An 18,124-nucleotide genomic window follows, 5' to 3' on the forward strand; every position below is an offset into this window, starting at 1 on the left:
GATTGCCGCAAGTTAAACGTATAGCGGGTGGAGACAGGCTGAGTGGCTGTGGTGAATTGTGTGACAAAAATGTGGCGGTGGGTAATTGTCCTGGTGGGTAATTGTCCTGGTGGGTAATTGTCCGGGTGGGTAATCGTCTGGGTGGGTAATTGTCCTGGTGGGTAATTGTCCGGGGGGTAATTGTCCGGTGGGTAATTGTCCAGGGGGTAGTTGTCCTAGAATCGAGTGAGTGAGTGAGTGAGTGAGTGAGTGAGAGAGAGAGAGAGAGAGAGAGTGTGTGTGTGTGTGAGAGTTAGACGGACAGACTGACTGGTTGTCTTTATTAGGATACGATGATCACACGAAGGTAAGCATTGTGAAAATCGAGCAGAAATACATAATATTCTTTTACAATTATACATTACATATTATTCTTTCTTGCACAAATATTTTTAATGTATGTATATGCATATGTGTGTATATTTTCAGTCTGTAACAGTTTAAACATTTCAGGTATAAGCTTGTAAGTAATTAATTTCAGAACCATTATTGCTCATAGGTTAATTCCTGCATGTGTGCTGATCCCTTCGGTAAGACCGCACAAACAAGACCTGGATTTACCACCGCAGCTTCAGTCCAATGAAACAAACAACCTGTGATGATGAAATCTAGAAAACCTCAACCAGAGACTTCCATACGGCACAATGAAAATCTGTAACTATACTTCTGTAAGAAAACCTGATCAGGTGAAAGATCAAAATGTGCACAAGCACTGAAACAATGGCCTGCTATGTTTACTGCTAAGTTAGTTAGGGTAGAACGGGAGACGTTCGGCATCTGCCCACTTTGAATGGGCTATACGTTCCTCCAAACCCTTGCCAGTCCTATATATTTACTTTAAACCCCATGTTAAGTTGCCAGCTCGGTGGCCACTCTCAAAATTTACCACACCCCATTCCAAAATTAAGGCACCCTGGTGTTCAATCAAAAGAACTATAAAAAGAACTGTGATTAATACCAAAGCAATCTCTAACACAACAGAACTTACCATGATCAAACTGGCAGAATAAAACATTACAAGGCTCATGACACTTACGGCCTTTATCGAATTTCTGTACACATGCTACATGACATAGATATAGCTTCATTTGCTTTACCCGAATTCAAACCTGGCATGTAGTGTAGACCTGATATTTAATATATAGGCATGAGGTTTTATAAAGTGCACAGATTACTATGCTTCCTACTATAGAAACAACTATTAGAAGGATAATACTTTTCATCGCATATCACAATGGTGACACCGCTAGCTACAGACTCGCATATCACAGAAGCAACCTCACTCCTGGAATAGTTAGTTATGCTACAAACGTTGACACTGGTTTCCAAAGGTGATCCTAATTGGATTAGCTGCTTCATTTCAAATTTCTTATCGTTTCTTTTCTAGTGCAAAAGACGGTCAATATTGGTGGAGGCGCAAAACCCGGCCTGAGCTGTCCCCAGTACTAAAATCAATCACACACACAAGATAAGGTACGTCTACTTTTTCATAATGCGTGGGGCGCATTGACCGAAATTATTATCACAAAAGAAAAGCAGGTAAAATTTACAGGATTAACACTTTTACTCATTAGATGTTTAATCAGTAATTAATTATCCACTGTTTTCTGCTCATTTCGTTACCTACCTGATCATTACCTATCGTTCTATCTCGCATTGCATTTGCTGTCTATCTCCCATTTGCCTTAGAAGAAGATATTTCCCCTGTTCATGAAACAGTGCTAGAGATGGCTCTGGTTTGGGAGGACCAGGCGTGGTAAAGCTTCACCACTCACTTAGTCCTACATTGCTGCTCACTAGCTTTGATGTGGCCCCAATGGCCTGTAGGTATATACCAAACTTCCCCTGCCACTTTTTCTACAGGAATGAGCTGGTATTTAGCACAGTAAATTTCAAGTTGCTTCAGTGGTTCCACAAAAACTTCCCACTATTATTAATTCCTTTGTCTCGGACATATCCTGGCTGCTATGCAGAACGCGACTCTCTGATTCCCAAATTTTGCTTCGAAATTTCGCATATTAGCATCCGTGTGTAGATGTAAATCAGCTCTTTCACTCTCATACACGTGTGGATTGCAGGACAATTCTGATACCATGTCGGCAGGCGCTGGAGTAAAGATGTGCTCTGCACTTGTGAGGGATAACAACAGTTGATGGATACAACGTGTTACGTTACGTTAATCATTTATTTGGCAACCTCCCCTAAGGTATGGAGCAGCAAGCAAACCACTTGGAGCAAAAGCTCGTTATCAAACCACAGGGCACACATACTGCATTGACATTGATGATGACACAGCAGCACTTTATCAAACTGCAGTCAGCCAACGGTCCATTGTCAAACCGCAGGAGCTCAAACTTATGTTTATAATGTAGAAGCAAGCCACAACAACAAAATAGTGAACGTGGTCTCCACTTAATCATGATCACTGCTGTAATTGACGACATTTCCATAGTTCCAAACCTGCCAATAAAGCAGGAGAACACATTATCAGGAGTCTATCAGTAGGCTCCTGACATTACAAGTATGTCTTCTATAAAATATATTACAAGTGTAAAATGTGTTTCCAAACTATTGCCTTTTATATTTCTCTCTAATATGGGTTGTTAATTGACCGCAGCGCTCAGATCTCTGAGAAGAAAAGACAAACCAAGCCATATCTTCTTTCTGATGCTGTTGAACATGCTGCATTGTAAAGTGCATGTTGCCTTTGATGTAATGTTGCATTTCATTTTACTTTGCCATATTTTATAGACTGCTGATCAAATTTCTAACTAGTGCAAAAGGCTTATATGGGTTGTTTGTGGGAATCTTACTATAAATTGGGGATTTCTGTCCGGCTATACGTTTCCCAGCGCTCCAACGGATCCTCTCCAAACTTGGGTCGGAACATTCTACAGATCATGACACGTTACATGGGCTATTTTCTTTTTCACAGTTCCATTTTTTTCACATTCCACGTTCAAAAACATTAAAATAGTGGGAAATTTTTGCAGCCGAGCGCGGGGCTCTAAGTGGTGTACAACAGTAAGCTGCCGCAATTGTTCACCGTTGCACTATTTCGTCTCTAGAAAAGGCCTTTTTGGCATTTTTTTTCCGCCGAAATTAGGCACTAGATGTGCAATAATTTGCATTATGCACGCAAGGTAGATGCCTCGTGAACGTCTAGAAAGCATTAGAAGTAAAATTATTCGTGTTGTGTAATTGTGCGCATTGCTGCTAGTGGCGCGTAGCCATGGTCGCCGGTCGGCCATTTTTGTGTATGAAACGGATCCGACTACTCTGTAGAATTCGCCATCATAGAGCTGGCAAAAGTTTCGAGCGGAGCATAGAGCACGAATGCTGTAGTTATTTAACATGAATAAAGTGTATGTTTGTAAGCGCAGTAACAGTGTGCGTATTTTTAATTAATTTCTGTTCGATGCTTGATTCTGGCCTGCAGCCTATGGACGCCCTCTACTGTTGTTCAACACCTCTAATGAAAACGAACCGCACCACCTATCGAATCTTATATGAGTTAATATATTGTTTTAACACTTAATAAAAAAGTTTTTTTTTATAGAAATAAATATAAACATACACGGCAGTGTCTACGGCAGTGGCAACGGGCAGTGTGTCTAGTTATACATAAATGTCTGTTCATTGACTTTTGGCAGGGTCAAAAATCGGTCATACCATAATGCTTTGGAGGATAACCTGGCAGCGAGAATGCTGCAAGTGCATTATGAATTACCATAAAACCAATTACAAAGGGGGAAGCTATGATCAACGAGGGAGAAGCCATAATCACAAGAGAGAAGCCATGATCACTGAGAGAGAAGCCATGATCACTGAGTGAGAAACAATGAACACTCAGTGAGAAACCATAATCACTGAGTGAGAAACCATGATCACTGAGTGAGAAACAATGATCACTGAGTGAGAAAACCATGATCACTGAGTGAGAACACCATGAACACTGAGGAGAAACCATAATCACTGAGTGAGAAACCGATGAACACTGAGGGAGAAACCATGATCACTCAGTGAAGAACCAATGATCACTGAGTGAGAAACCCTGAACACTGAGGGAGAAACCATGATCACTGACGTGAGAAACCATGAACACTGACTGAGAAACCCTGAACACTGAGGGAGAAACCAGATCACTCAGTGATGAGCGTGAGACACGTGAGTGAGACCATGAACACTGAGTGGAGAACATGAATCACTGAGGAGAAACCAGATTATTGATCAAACTCGAGTAGAGAATCACTGAACACGTGAGTGAGAAACCATGAACACTGAGGGCAGAAACTCATGAACTACTGAGTGAGAAACAATGATCACTGATGTGAGAAACCATGACCACTCATGAAACCATGATCACTGGAGTGAGAAACCATGAACACTGCAGTGAGAAACCATAATCACTGAATGAGAAACCATGATCACTGAGTGAGAAACAATGATCACTGAGTGAGAAACCATGATCACTGAGTGAGAAACATGACACACTGAAGGAGAAACCAATAGAACACTGAAGGGAGAAACCAACTGAATTAATATAATGGAGAGGACGGATAAGCAAGGAGATCCACGCATGCGTCTGTCGTCACAATTCGCTCGTCCATGTTTGTTGTTACGTCATTGTCATGTAAGTGCAGTCTGATTGGCAATTCCTCTTGAATATAAAACCCTCCCGCCACACAGTAAATTTGAAACATGATTATAACTATTCCTTCTAGACAGCCATGTAATAATCAATTAAATTAATTAGCTGCGTGTTATTTAGGACCATTAGTTATGGTTATATATTAATATTATAATTGCTTGCTTGCTCTTGTTGTTACTTATACTTATTACATCAATTGTGATTTTTGTTCTACTGTTCCATTATATATGTATATATGTATATATATTTTTTTTTGTACGTAGACAGCCAGAAATGTTCAATTAAATTAGTGTATGTTATTTAGGACCATTAGAAATTAGTTATATATATAATATAAATGCTTTTCTGTTCTTGTACTTGTTACCTCAATTGTATTTTGTTCTACTGTTCCATATGTATATATGTATATATATTTTTTATATTTTTGTACGTAGACAACCAGAAATGTTCAATTAATTAGTGTATGTTATTTAGGGCCATTAGAAATTAGTTTATATTATATAGTTAATAATTGCTTTCTTGTTCTTTAGTTAGTTAGTTACAGCAATTGTATTTTTTGTTCTAGATACGTGTCCATTATGTTGTATGTATATATTTTGTTCTCTTCTTATTTGCCTAATATTATGTTTTAATTGTAGCTTTTCCCTCAGACTTTTTATTACCTATGGTAGGGGTCCAACTCGAAAGCTTATTGGCTGACTTTTGACGCACTAACGTAACATTCACCTTAAACCTATCGTTAGTCTATAATATTATTTATTTCATCTGCCCTTTTTATACTCTCTTGAAATTAATCTGTACAACATTGATGGAAAAGTGCAAAATTAAAAAATGAAAAAAATTCATGGAATCTGAATCTGTGACATCTACGGTCCACTGCCAACAGCTGCAAGCGCTTGTGTTTTTGTATTTACCATTGTTTACAATCAGATTATAAATAGAGCTAGGAATCAAGGGGGAAGGCGTTTGATGGATTAGAGAAGAAATAAGTAGAGTTTGGAATTTTGGGCAAATAGAAATAGAACAGGTTAGATTTTAGAGAGACTAATAAGTTGAGTTCAAGATTTGAGAGATAGGCGAGTAGGTTCGATCTCGGGACAATAGAGGAGACTGCACTCAATACTGGTAGAATGTTGTGTACTTATTTAGCTCATTAAAGTCCTAATTTGCTTACTAAGAAAATCGTTTAGCTCTTCTACTCTATTCACTCTCGTTTGGATTGATATTAAAGCACACATAAGCGTCGATGCGTTTGTAGTTCGGTAACTGCTGTGATGCAAAGCAAAGCCCTACACACACACGGCGGAGCGGGGGGCGCGAGCGAGTCGCACGCACGCAGCGAGACACACAAGTCCACACACCACACAGTCACACACACACACACAACACAACCACGACGCCCACACACGCACACACACACACACACACACGACACACACACACACACAACACACAGGCCACAGCACCAGTCACACCGCCAGCGCGCGCGTACACCACCACACCCACTCACAACGCGCGCATACACGTACACACACACACACACACACACAGCACACACATACAACACACAACACACCACACACACACACACACACACACACACACACACCCACACACACACACACGGGAATTCAGCGCGCAATACACGTAACACACACGACACACACATCACATGCACACGACACACCGCACACACACGCACGCACACACACACACACACCAAGCACACACACCACACAACAGCACACCACATACACACACACACACACACACACAACGCACACACACAACACACACACACACACACACACACCACACCCACACACACACACACACCTTACCACGTGTAACCGACGGAGGGTTTCTAGGCCGGGAGCTAGGTCGATGCCGTACTGCTCGGGAAAGCCGTGAGTGTTGGCTGGATGTAAGGACATCTCGCCGCCTGCCGACTGTGCGTACCGACCGATGTACTCATCCTGCTCTATACTAGACTCTCTGCTCTGCTACTATGTAAAGCGTCAGCGGCAGACCTGTGGACAAGAACACCACCGTGAAGCGGCGAGGGGGGCAATGGAAGGCGTACACCCACCAGCCAACATCCGCCAACATCCGGCAACATCCGGCAACATCCACCAACACCCGGCAACATCCACCAACATCCGGCAACATCCGTGTGTGTGTGTGTGTGTGCGCGCGCGCGTGTGTGTGTGGCGCATATAGGCAAGGAGGTACGAAGTGAGTGCAAAATAATTGAAATATCACATAGTTCGATTAGTGGCGCGATATTCGCTGCGGCAGTCGTTACAGCCGACATTTGTCCGAGGACGACGAAGCCTTTACCCGTGAGGCGTACGACATGTCTATTTATAACGGCTAGACGTACATCCATACTATCGTCAACTGATTAAGAAGCAGTGCGATTCTTTATACACCGGCTGATAAGAAATACGACGTGAGTCGCTCGTTACGCCTTCTTCGATCATTCATCCTCATTAAAACGTATAATATATAGTCACATGCGGAATTAAAGTGTTACTGAATGGCTGGTGTGAAGTGAAGCAGGGTCACTGATGGGTGGCGGCGGCGGCTGCGCTGTTGCTGCTTCTATGCTCATTATGTTTCATTGTAATCAGTGCTAAATACATATGATTTATGTATGGATTTATATGCATGTGTAGTAATCGTTTATGATTCTTCTTTAAAATAATAATATTTTGTGCTAAATAATCTCTTGACTCTCTTTACAATATCAATATTCTTTACCAAAGGGTTCCCCTTAGTCTCTACCAGGGGAAGTATAGGCCCCCTCAAAATCGTAGGCCCATGCCAACTGGCCCACCTCTGTTCTGGCCTGTATATAGATTATTACTTACTATAGACGCTGTCTACTACTAGACTACACTCTAACTCAGTAGATAATAGTAATTATCAGTCTTAACAAGTTACAGTCATGCCTGCAGACGTTTTTATGCCTTACAAATTTTTTATGGTTATCACCTATTATATCATCTATTATAACCTATTATAGACAACACATTAATTTAGAATATACACAATAAAATGTATATAAAAACCACTATATATACACTGTATATGAGAAATGAAAGTGTTGAGAAGAAGTGCGTTATATAAGGGAATAATGTTGTTTCATCAAATCAATGTGTTGTACATTCGAGATTTGTTGGAAGGTTCTATTCTGCAAATTAACAACATGAAAAGAAAAGGTAGAGAAGCAAAGCTGACTGATGGATCAGTGGTTTCCTCTGGTGGGGCGTCTGGTGGGCACACCCAACCACTGAATTAATGTGGCAGTGGCCATTCACGATACCTGGGACTATGCCGAACATTTCCCAGTGGGTTCCAAAAGGTTTCCTTTCCAGTTAATCTAGCTCAATTTTGGTGGTGGGAGCAGTTGGGGGCGTCTGGCGGATACACCCACCACTGAATTATTCTGGCAGTGGCCATTCACGATACTTGAGACTATGATGAACATTTTCCAATGAGTGCCAGAAGGTTTCCTTTCCAGCTAATCTAGCTCAATTTTGGGGGTGGGAGCAGTTGGGGGCGTCTGGCGGATACACCCACCACCGAATTATTCTGGCAGTGGCCATTCACGATACCTGAGACTATGCCGAACATTTTCCAATGGGTGCCAGAAGGCTTCCTAAGCCTTCCTCTCCAGCTAATCTAGCTCAATTTTGGGGTAACGGTTTTTTAGGTCTGGCGGATGCGCCCCACCACTAAAAAATTCTGGCAGTGTCCATTCCGTTTCATGGGGTTTCCTCTCCAGCTAATCTAGCTCAATTTTGGGGTGCCTTTCAAATGACCCCACTGACCACACCCACCACCGGCTGCCCGGCAGACTTACATTTCCTTACATGGGTATGTACCCGAATCATTGCTATATGCATGAAAATTGGTTTCCTTTCCAGCTAGGCTGACCCCCCTGGGCTCCTGCACTAATAGCTGATCACACGCGAGGGTTCTCACGACCCTACACAGGCGGGTGTTACACACTTACACACGGAGCGTCAATCCACGATGCGTCTGCTACGCTACACCACAGCACGATGACGGCGCATGCGCAGACGCTGGCTGTGCAACGTCGTCACAGCACGCGCATGCGCACACCCGCATCCATTGTTAATCAGAAAAAGCTGTTGGGCATTAGACTGCACCGGCGCATTCCTACCGCGGTTCGCGGCTCTTTTGCATGGTGCACGCGTATGACAGGCGAGGTAGGACACAAATGGTATTTAGTGACAGTCGCAAATTCGAATTAATGTCTTTCATATATTCTATTTAGTGACTGTCATTAAATCAACCAATCAGATACAACTTAATTTTTCTCAGCCAATCATAGGCATGGAATTATTGACAAACACTAAATGATTTAATGATAGACACTAAACGATTTAGTGACAGTCACTAAATACCATTTGTGTCCCACCTCGCCTGCCATACACGTGATATATGTATATGTATGTGTGTGTGTGTGTGTGTGTGTGTGTGTGTGTGTGTGTGCATGGTTGTTCCTGTACGTGCGGGCTACCCTCGTGCCAGGGTGTGTGGCGTGTGCGTGTGTATGTGTGTACGTGCGGCCTTGCGTGCGTGGTGTGTGGTTACGTGGCGTGCGTGCGGTGTGTGCGCATTCGTGTGTGCGCGCGCGTGCGTGCGTGCGTGCGTGTGTGCGCGTGCGTGTGCGTGCGTGTGGTATGTAATCATTTTTAATTAATTTCTCTTTCTCTCTCATTGAATACAAATAACGACACCGTACGTCATATATATCATATCATACTTGGAATAAAATATATGTATATATATATACATATATATATAGCGGTCAAGGGTCTACCGAAGGGTATAACGGGTAGGGATTCACCGCTGTCACATGACCCGCGTCCTAAAGTGATTCAGCTATAACGGGTAGGGATTCACCGCTGTCACATGACCCGCGTCCTAAAGTGATCTCAGCTATAACGGGGTAGGATTCCCCGCTGTCACATGACCCGCGTCCTAAAGTGATTCAGCTATAACGGGTAGGGATTCACCTCTGTCACATGACCCGCGTCCTAAAGTGATTCAGCTATAACGGGTAGGGATTCACCTCCTGTCACATGACCCGCGTCCTAAGTGATTTCAGCTATAACGGGTAGGGATTCACCTCTGTCACATAACCCGCGTCCTAAAGTGATTCAGCTATAACGGGTAGGGATGGTCACGTGGGGTAGCCACGTGACCATTGCGGGTATATAAGCTGCGGCTCCTCACAGTAAGGGGTACTCAGAGTAAGGGGTAACTCAGTAAGGGGTACTCAGAGTACTGGCGTCTCTCGCCAGCTGCTCCATGGTAAACAACGCAAGGCTTATCAACGAGTGGTGAGATATACGATCACGTTTTTATTCCCCGACTCACCCTCTGCCTGGTGCGCTGCTGACGGCTTGTCCGTCCTGCACGCAGGCCACGTTCGAGTTCTCGGGCCGTAGTGCGTTATGTTGTTTACTGTATACTAGCTGAAACCCGCGCTACGCGCGGGCTTAGTGACCTGTGATGCATGTGTTACCAGTACAGTAGTGTTATGGTAAGGTGTGATATGGAGAGTTTAGTTGTGCACATGTTTGTTTGTTTTTATGGTTGAGATGCAATACAAATACATGTACAATCATGCTTACACGTAACACATTAACCATTTGTTTGGCAAGCACACGAGTGAAATACAGACACACGCACGCCCGCACGCACGCACGCACGCACGCACAAATGTTTTATTCGTATGCTATGTAGGAACTACTGGTGATGATACGGACGTGGAAAGTTAGAATATAGATAGATCTGAATGGGCTGGTAGTGCGGCGACTGATTAACCACTTGGCTGCGTAGCACGTAATATTACGGCTTCGCATGTTTCCACTGTGTGCGGACCGGTAATATTGCGTAGGTTGTGATCGCTTATCTTCTACGTATGTTTGCACTCTGTGCGGACGATCGTAATATTACGTGCTTGTGAGTCGGACGCTTGCACAGATCGGTGTTCTACGCACACCCGTACAGCATGGCAGACTTCCAAAAAAAAAATCTGCTCTGATGAATTCAACTTGTACATCTCATAGGGGGAAACTATGGCGAAATAGCTACTGAATATTAACTTCATTATTACATGGTTATTTCTACTTACTATGGGCTTACACAAATCTCAGACACACAGGATCGACACAAGAAGTTAGACACAGATAGACAGAACAACACGAAATCGAACCTGTTGAAACAGAACGTAAACAAAACAGCGCCCCTATTTGCAGGCAAATCTTTACCTTTAGTTTTTTTAAATCTTTTTAAGACCGAACAAACGGTTTCAACCGAGTATAGTTTACAACCGTCCCGTGTACTCATCGATCTCTTCTGTGAATTGGCGCTATTTGGACCAAACTGACGGAGCCTTTCATTAACATACATACATACATACATACATACAACATCGCCAAATTATAGTAAGATGCTGTGTTCACTGTTTCTGGGTATTCAGCCCAAGTTTGTGGTGATGTTCGTAGCTACCGGGCCTGTCGGTCGTATGCTGATAAAAGCACCGGCGTTCCCGGTTTGAACACTCAACTTGGTAATGTTGTCTCCGTTACTGCTCGTGTCCGCGTGTAGATCTATGGTCGAACCTGTGGCGCACATTGAGGCCGTGGCTCGCTCAAACGTTACATATATATATACTCGTAGCATTCCAGCCTGTGTTCGAATCATTGTGTCGCTTCATGAACAAAGCAGGTTAAAAAACAGAACTAACGCGTACTGTTCTGCATTGTACGCGTAAGACGTCTGGACGCCGTTAATCGTTAGTTATGTTGGTTTTGTAAAAATATTACGCAAACTCTACTGCTAAAATTATTGTAGCCATGTTGGAACTGGAGAGCCGATAGAATAGCAAGCGAAATGCATGACATGTCGGTGCGCCAATGTTTCGTGTGGAAGGTCTATGGTCTTTTCGCATCGTTCTAGATCTATTACCTCATTTTAACGGACTATAGAGACAAGTGCTACACCACCCGGGCCGCATGTCACAAAAATATGTGGAAAATCCAACCCAGCTCTACTCTCGTAAACTTCAACAACACACGGGCATTGCATTCACGACATCTATGAATAATTAACCCAGTCATATGGAGGGAGCGTGTGATATGCTACACGTGCTACTGAATGTATGACATATATAAATGAACACGCGTGTTAGAAATTATCTCGTTATTCAATGTTGACATACACGATGATCACAACATCAAAATTACAAATAATAACAGTGTTACGTTGTTTTATTAGATCAGTGTTCAAACATATAAGGGTTATTCACAAATGGTATTAGTTTACATTTTAGACACAGTTAATGATTGAATTATCGTAGACATATCATGAATAAATTACGCCTGGTGTTAGAAATTATTATAAAGGCTTTATTTAATGTTAATTATCTTAACACACATATATTTTGATAGTAATAAAACATCAACGTTGTGCATATCTCTCATTTGCCTCTGCTCTCTCCTGTGCCTCGCCCAGCTCTTGTCCGGTAGAATTATCATTCCACAAACACGTCCTCCCGTTTTTATTGTTTTAATCCTCGCCTACTTCCTCTGTATCCTTCGATATATTCATACTCGATGACAAACATCCAAAATTGCAAGTAATACATACAGGCTTACCGCTTGTTTTTTTAGAACACTGGTTTTCAACATATTGGTTATTCACATATGGTACTAGTTACATTTCTAGACAAAAGTGTCACATTCTCTCTAATGCCACACTAGTTGTGTACTCATTTAAAAACACAATCATGTCACTGTAATAAGGCGTTTCACAGAGCTTTCATCACAGCAATTCGTAGTTCAGCCTCCACCCTGGCCAGAAGCTGTTTCCGTTGAGTTGTATTCGTTGGGATCCACACTGCCCTCAGATCGATGTGTGCGGTGCACTCGCGGTGTTCACAGAGCAATGGCCTGCCTCTCTACATGTGGGTTCAAGGTTCGATATGTACTTTCATCGTGCGATCATAGCGTGTCTTTCAGTAGCGAAAGCGTAACTTTTAATGTTCATATTGAATATTTGTTTCCTTTCATGTGGATCTCCTCTATGTTGTTTTAACTATGATCATACAGACTAAGCGCATCACAACACACTATATGCATTTCTAGCCGTGTGCGTTCTCATGGCTGTCTCTTCACATGACTCGAGTTGAGAGGCAGCATTCACACAGATGCGCACTTATACGGTTTCTATCTCCCTTGTGCTGTCTCCATGGTGTCTCTTCATATTATCAGAATGGAGAATGCGGCTCTCACACAGCATCGCACTTATACGGTTTTCTCTCGAAGTGTGTGAGTCTCGTGGTATCTTCACAGCCCCTATCGTCGAGAGGCAGCATCACAGCAGATCGCACTTGATACGGGTTTATCTCGGAGTGTGAGTTCTCATTGTGTATCTTCACAGCCTATCTCGTCGAGAAGGCAGGCATTCACACAGATCGCACCTTATGCTAGGTTTCTCTGCCGTGTGCGTTCTCATGTATCTCTTCACAGTCCTGATCGTCGAGAAGCGCAGCCTTCACACTGATCGGCCTTATACCGGTTTCCTCTCCCGTGTGCAGTTCTCATGTGTGTCTTCAACACTACTCACGACATGAGAAGGCAGCATTCACATCAGATCGCACTTATATTGTTTTCTCTCCCGTGTGCGTTCTAATTGGTCTCTTCATATTACTCAGAATGGAGAATTGCGGCTTCAACACAGATCGCACTTATATGGCTTTCTCTCCCGTGTGCGGTTCTCGAGTTGTAACGTCACCCCTTCACCTCGACTGGGAAGGCAAGCAAACACAGATGCACTTACTCGGTTCTCTCCCGTGTGAGTTCTCAATGTGGGTTTCTTCACATCACCTGATTGTGCGTAAGGCAGCATCACAGATCGCACTTATCGGTTTCTCTCGCCGTGTGAGTTTCTGATGTGTCTTCGTGTCGACGTGACCGAGCGTGAGAAGACGGCCAACACTGTCGCACTTCATACCCGGCTTTCTCTCCTGGTTGCAGTCTCCATGTGTGCCTTCACATACTCGTGATGTGAGAGAAGACGGCATCACACAGATCGCACTTATATGGTTTCTCCTCCCGTGATGCGCTTCTCATGTGTTCTTCATATTACCTCGAAGCTTGTAGAAGGCAGGCTTCACACATGTTCGCAGCTTAACTCTGGTTTCTCTCCCGTGTCGTGTCTCATGTGTCATCTTCACACTACTCAGATTGGAAATAGACAGTATCACACAGTTCGCCACTCAATATGGTTTTTCGCCCCGCGAATATAATTCTCACGTACTTCCATCGTGCTCGAGGGAAAAGCGGGCTGCCACGTTCTGGTGCACGACGTCAAGTATTCCTGTCGTCAGTCGCTCTGGGTATCGTCCTGGCGTATTTTGCTTCAGAGACGGCTCGTCATAACACAACTCGTAAAAGTTAACGTTCCTACCAGCGTTCTCCTCAATAATTGCTAAAGAAAAATACAAAGTAACTCTGTATGATACAGCCGCTGTTACAGGGGTATAGAATTAACTTTTGAACACGGAAGTCCAACGGACCGCGCTACCCTCAAAAAGAAGAAGTCGCCAACAAAATGAGGGAGTCCGCAGTGCTGGGGTTCAAATGATAAGATATTAACAAGTAACGCATGTGCTATTTTAAGTCTCATGGTGATCTGTCACAGTTTGCCAGAATTTAAATTTGCTGAAAAATATCGGTTATTACTATCGACGGGCCGTGCTCTGGAACCGAAGCTAGTTAGTATGGCCTACGATATTTCAGGGAGTCACACGGACTCCTGCATATGTCAAATCAGGGAGTCCGACAGTAAATCAGAGAGTATTTGACTCCGGACTCCCGTTAATTTCGCACCCTGCGTGTTGAGCGAACCTCCAAAGCAGAACAACGTCGAATAGAATTTTGAATGCCGAGATGAAAAACAAAAGAACGTGTCTAAATGAAATTTTGACATGAAATACAAGTACGTGTTTAGCAAAATTTGGACGCAAAACAATAGCGTGTACCGGAATATAGTGTGTCAATAAAGTGTCCAGTCAGACGCTGAACCACTCACAGAAGAGATATTGTACAACCAAGAAAGAATTGTTAGCAGTAGTGGTATTTGTCAAAGAGTACCACCATTATCTATGGGGAAGACCCTTTAAGATAAGAACCGATCATACATCGTTGACTTGGTTGGTCAATTTCAAGAACCCGGAGGGGATGGTAACACGATGGATAGCATTATTAGATACGTACGGCTTTGAAATTGAGCACCGGAAGAGACAGCATCACCAGAATGCGGATGCGTTTTCACGTAAGACAGTTGGGAAATGCCCTAAAGAGAACTGCCCAGATAGCAGGCAGGGAATGATGGGAGAGGATGCCCGACCAGCGATGGAGATGCACTCAGAGGAAGAGGAAACGCACGTTGATGACGGGGAAGAAGAGGAAAGTGGTAGAGATAAACCACCCAGCTGCAGTGGGGGAAGAGAGGATTCTACATGGAGAGATGAACCACCCAGTCGTAATGGGAGGAGAGGATTCTACATGGAGAGATAAACCACCCAGCTGCAGTGGGGGAAGAGAGGATTCTACATGGAGAGATGAACCACCCAGTCGTAATAGGGGGAGAGGCGATTCTTCATGTGAGGATAAAGATCCGCGTGGGCAGGTGTTGGTAGTGACCGAGGGAGATCAGGAGCGAGAGGATCGCAGAGAGAATCCCAAGGATCAGGGGAAGGACCATGATGTATGGAACCCGGAAAATATTAGGAGATTACAAGATAAGGATCCTGTGATTGTCTTCTTTAAGGAACGAAAAGAAGCGGCGTTGGACAGACCTGAGTTTGCAGAAATTGCAGGAATGGGATCAGAGGCAAAAGCATACTGGGGGCAGTGGAATCAAGTAAATTGTATAGACGATGGGAGACGCCAGTCACACCGACTCATCCCATACTTCAGCTGGTGATACATAAGGAATTGCAAAGAGAAATATTTCAGCAATTACATTACCATCGTACAGCCGGACATCAAGGAGAGAAACGGAGTAGATCCAGCATTCAGCAACGGTTCTACTGGCCACACTACAACTTTGTCTCGGACATATCCTGGCTGCTATGCAGAACGCGACTCTGATTACCAAATTTTGCTTCGAAATTTCGCATAGCATCCATGTGTAGATGTAAATCCAGCTCTTTCACTCTCATCCACTGTGATTGCAGGACAATTCTGATACCATGTCGCAGGCGCTGGAGTAAAGATGTCTGCACTTGTGAGGGATAACAACAGTCGATGGATACAACGTGTTACGTTACGTTAATCTTTTATTTGGCAACCTCCCATAAGGTATGGAGCAGAAGCAAACCACTTGGAGCAGAAGCTCGTTATCAAACCACAGGGCACACATACTGCATTGACATTGATGATGACACACAGCACTTTATCAAACTGCAGCAGCCAACGGTCATTGTCAAACCGCAGGAGCTCAAACTTATGTTTATAATGTAGAAGCAAGCCTACAACAACAAAATAGTGAAGTGGTCTCCACTTAATCATGATCACTGCTTAATTGAGACATTTCCATAGTTCCAAACCTGTTCCAATAAAGCAGGAGACACATTATCAGGAGTCTATCAGTAGGCTCCTGACATTACTAAGTATGTCTTCTATAAAATATATTTACAAGTGTAAAATGTGTTTCCAAACTATTGCTTTTATATTTCTCTCTAATATGGGTTGTTAATTGACCGCAGCGCTCAGATCTCTGAAAGAAAGACAAACCAAGCCATATCTTCTTTCTTGATGCTGTTGAACATGCTGCATGTAAGTGCATGTTTGCCTTTGATGTAATGTTGCATTTCATTTTACTTTGCCATATTTTATAGACTGCTGATCAAATTTCTAACTAGTGCAAAAGGCTTATATGGGTTGTTTGTGGGAATCTTACTATAAATTGGGGATTTTCTGTCCGGCTATACGTTTCCGCACCGCTCAACGGATCCTCTCCAAACTTGGTCGGAACATTCTACAGATCATGACACGTTACATGGGCTATTTTTTCTTTTTCACAGTTTCATTTTTTTCACATTCCACGTTCAAAAACATTAAAATAGTGGGAAATTTTTGCACCGAGCGCGGGGCTCTAAGAGGTGTACAACAGTAAGCTGCCACAATTGTTCACCGTTGCACTATTTCGTCTCTAGAAAAGGCCTTTTTGGCATTTTTTCCCGCCGAAATTAGGCACTAGAGTGCAATAATTTGCATTATGCACGCAAGGTAGATGCCTCGTGAACGTCTAGAAAGCATTAGAAGTAAAATTATTCGTGTTGTGTAATTGTGCCATTGCTGCTAGTGGCGTAGCCATGGTCGCCGGTCGGCCATTTTTGTGTATGAAACGGGATCCGACTACTCTGTAGGAATTCGCATCATAGAGCTGGCAAAAGTTTCGAGCGGAGCATAGAGCACGAATCTGTAGTTATTTAACATGAATAAAGTGTATGTTTTGTAAGCGCAGTAACACTGTGTGCGTATTTTTAATTAATTTCTGTTCGATGCTTATTCTGGCCTGCAGCCTATGGACGCCCTCTACTATTGTTCAACACCTCTAATGAAAACGAACCGCACCACCTATCGGATCTTATATGAGTTAATATATTGTTTTAACACTTAATAAAAAAGTTTTTTTTATAGAAATAAATATAAACATACGGCAGTGTCTACGGCAGTGGCAACGGGCAGTGTCTAGTTATACATAAATGTCTGTTCATTGACTTTTTGGCAGGGTCAAAAATCGGTCATACCATAATGCTTTGGGAGGATAACCAGCGAGAATGCTTGCAAGGCATTATGAAATTACCATAAAACCAATTACAAAGGGGGAAGCTATGATCAACGAGGGAGAAGCCATAATCACCAAGAGAGAAGCCATGATCACTGAGAGAGAAGCCATGATCACTGAGTGAGAAACCATGAACACTCAGTGAGAAACCATAATCACTGAGTGAGAAACCATGATCACTGAGTGAGAAACAATGATCACTGAGTGAGAAACCATGATCACTGAGTGAGAAACCATGAACACTGAGGGAGAAACCATAATCACTGAGTGAGAAACCATGAACACTGAGGGAGAAACCATGATCACTCAGTGAGAAACCATGATCACTGAGTGAGAAACCCTGAACACTGAGGGAGAAACCATGATCACTGAGTGAGAAACCATGAACACTGACTGAGAAACCCTGAACACTGAGGGAGAAACCATGATCACTCAGTGAGAAACCATGATCACTGAGTGAGAAACCATGAACACTGAAGGAGAAACCATGAACACTGAGGGAGAAACCATGAATAATAATGAGAGGACGGA

The 18,124-nt window shown here is 43.1% G+C and overlaps 1 long non-coding RNA gene across 1 annotated transcript; it reads left to right on the top strand.

Annotated features, from left to right (window-relative positions):
• The first annotated feature begins 483 nt into the window (after positions 1–483).
• On the top strand, positions 484–16,100 carry LOC106818299. The gene is made up of 3 exons (XR_001395185.1): positions 484–707; positions 1,427–1,512; positions 15,978–16,100. It is a non-coding gene; the product is annotated as an uncharacterized LOC106818299 (long non-coding RNA).
• The last annotated feature ends 2,024 nt before the right edge of the window (positions 16,101–18,124 follow it).

This window comes from Priapulus caudatus, unplaced genomic scaffold, assembly GCF_000485595.1.
Source record: "Priapulus caudatus unplaced genomic scaffold, Priapulus_caudatus-5.0.1 Scaffold2149, whole genome shotgun sequence".
NCBI lineage: Eukaryota > Metazoa > Priapulida > Priapulimorpha > Priapulimorphida > Priapulidae > Priapulus > Priapulus caudatus.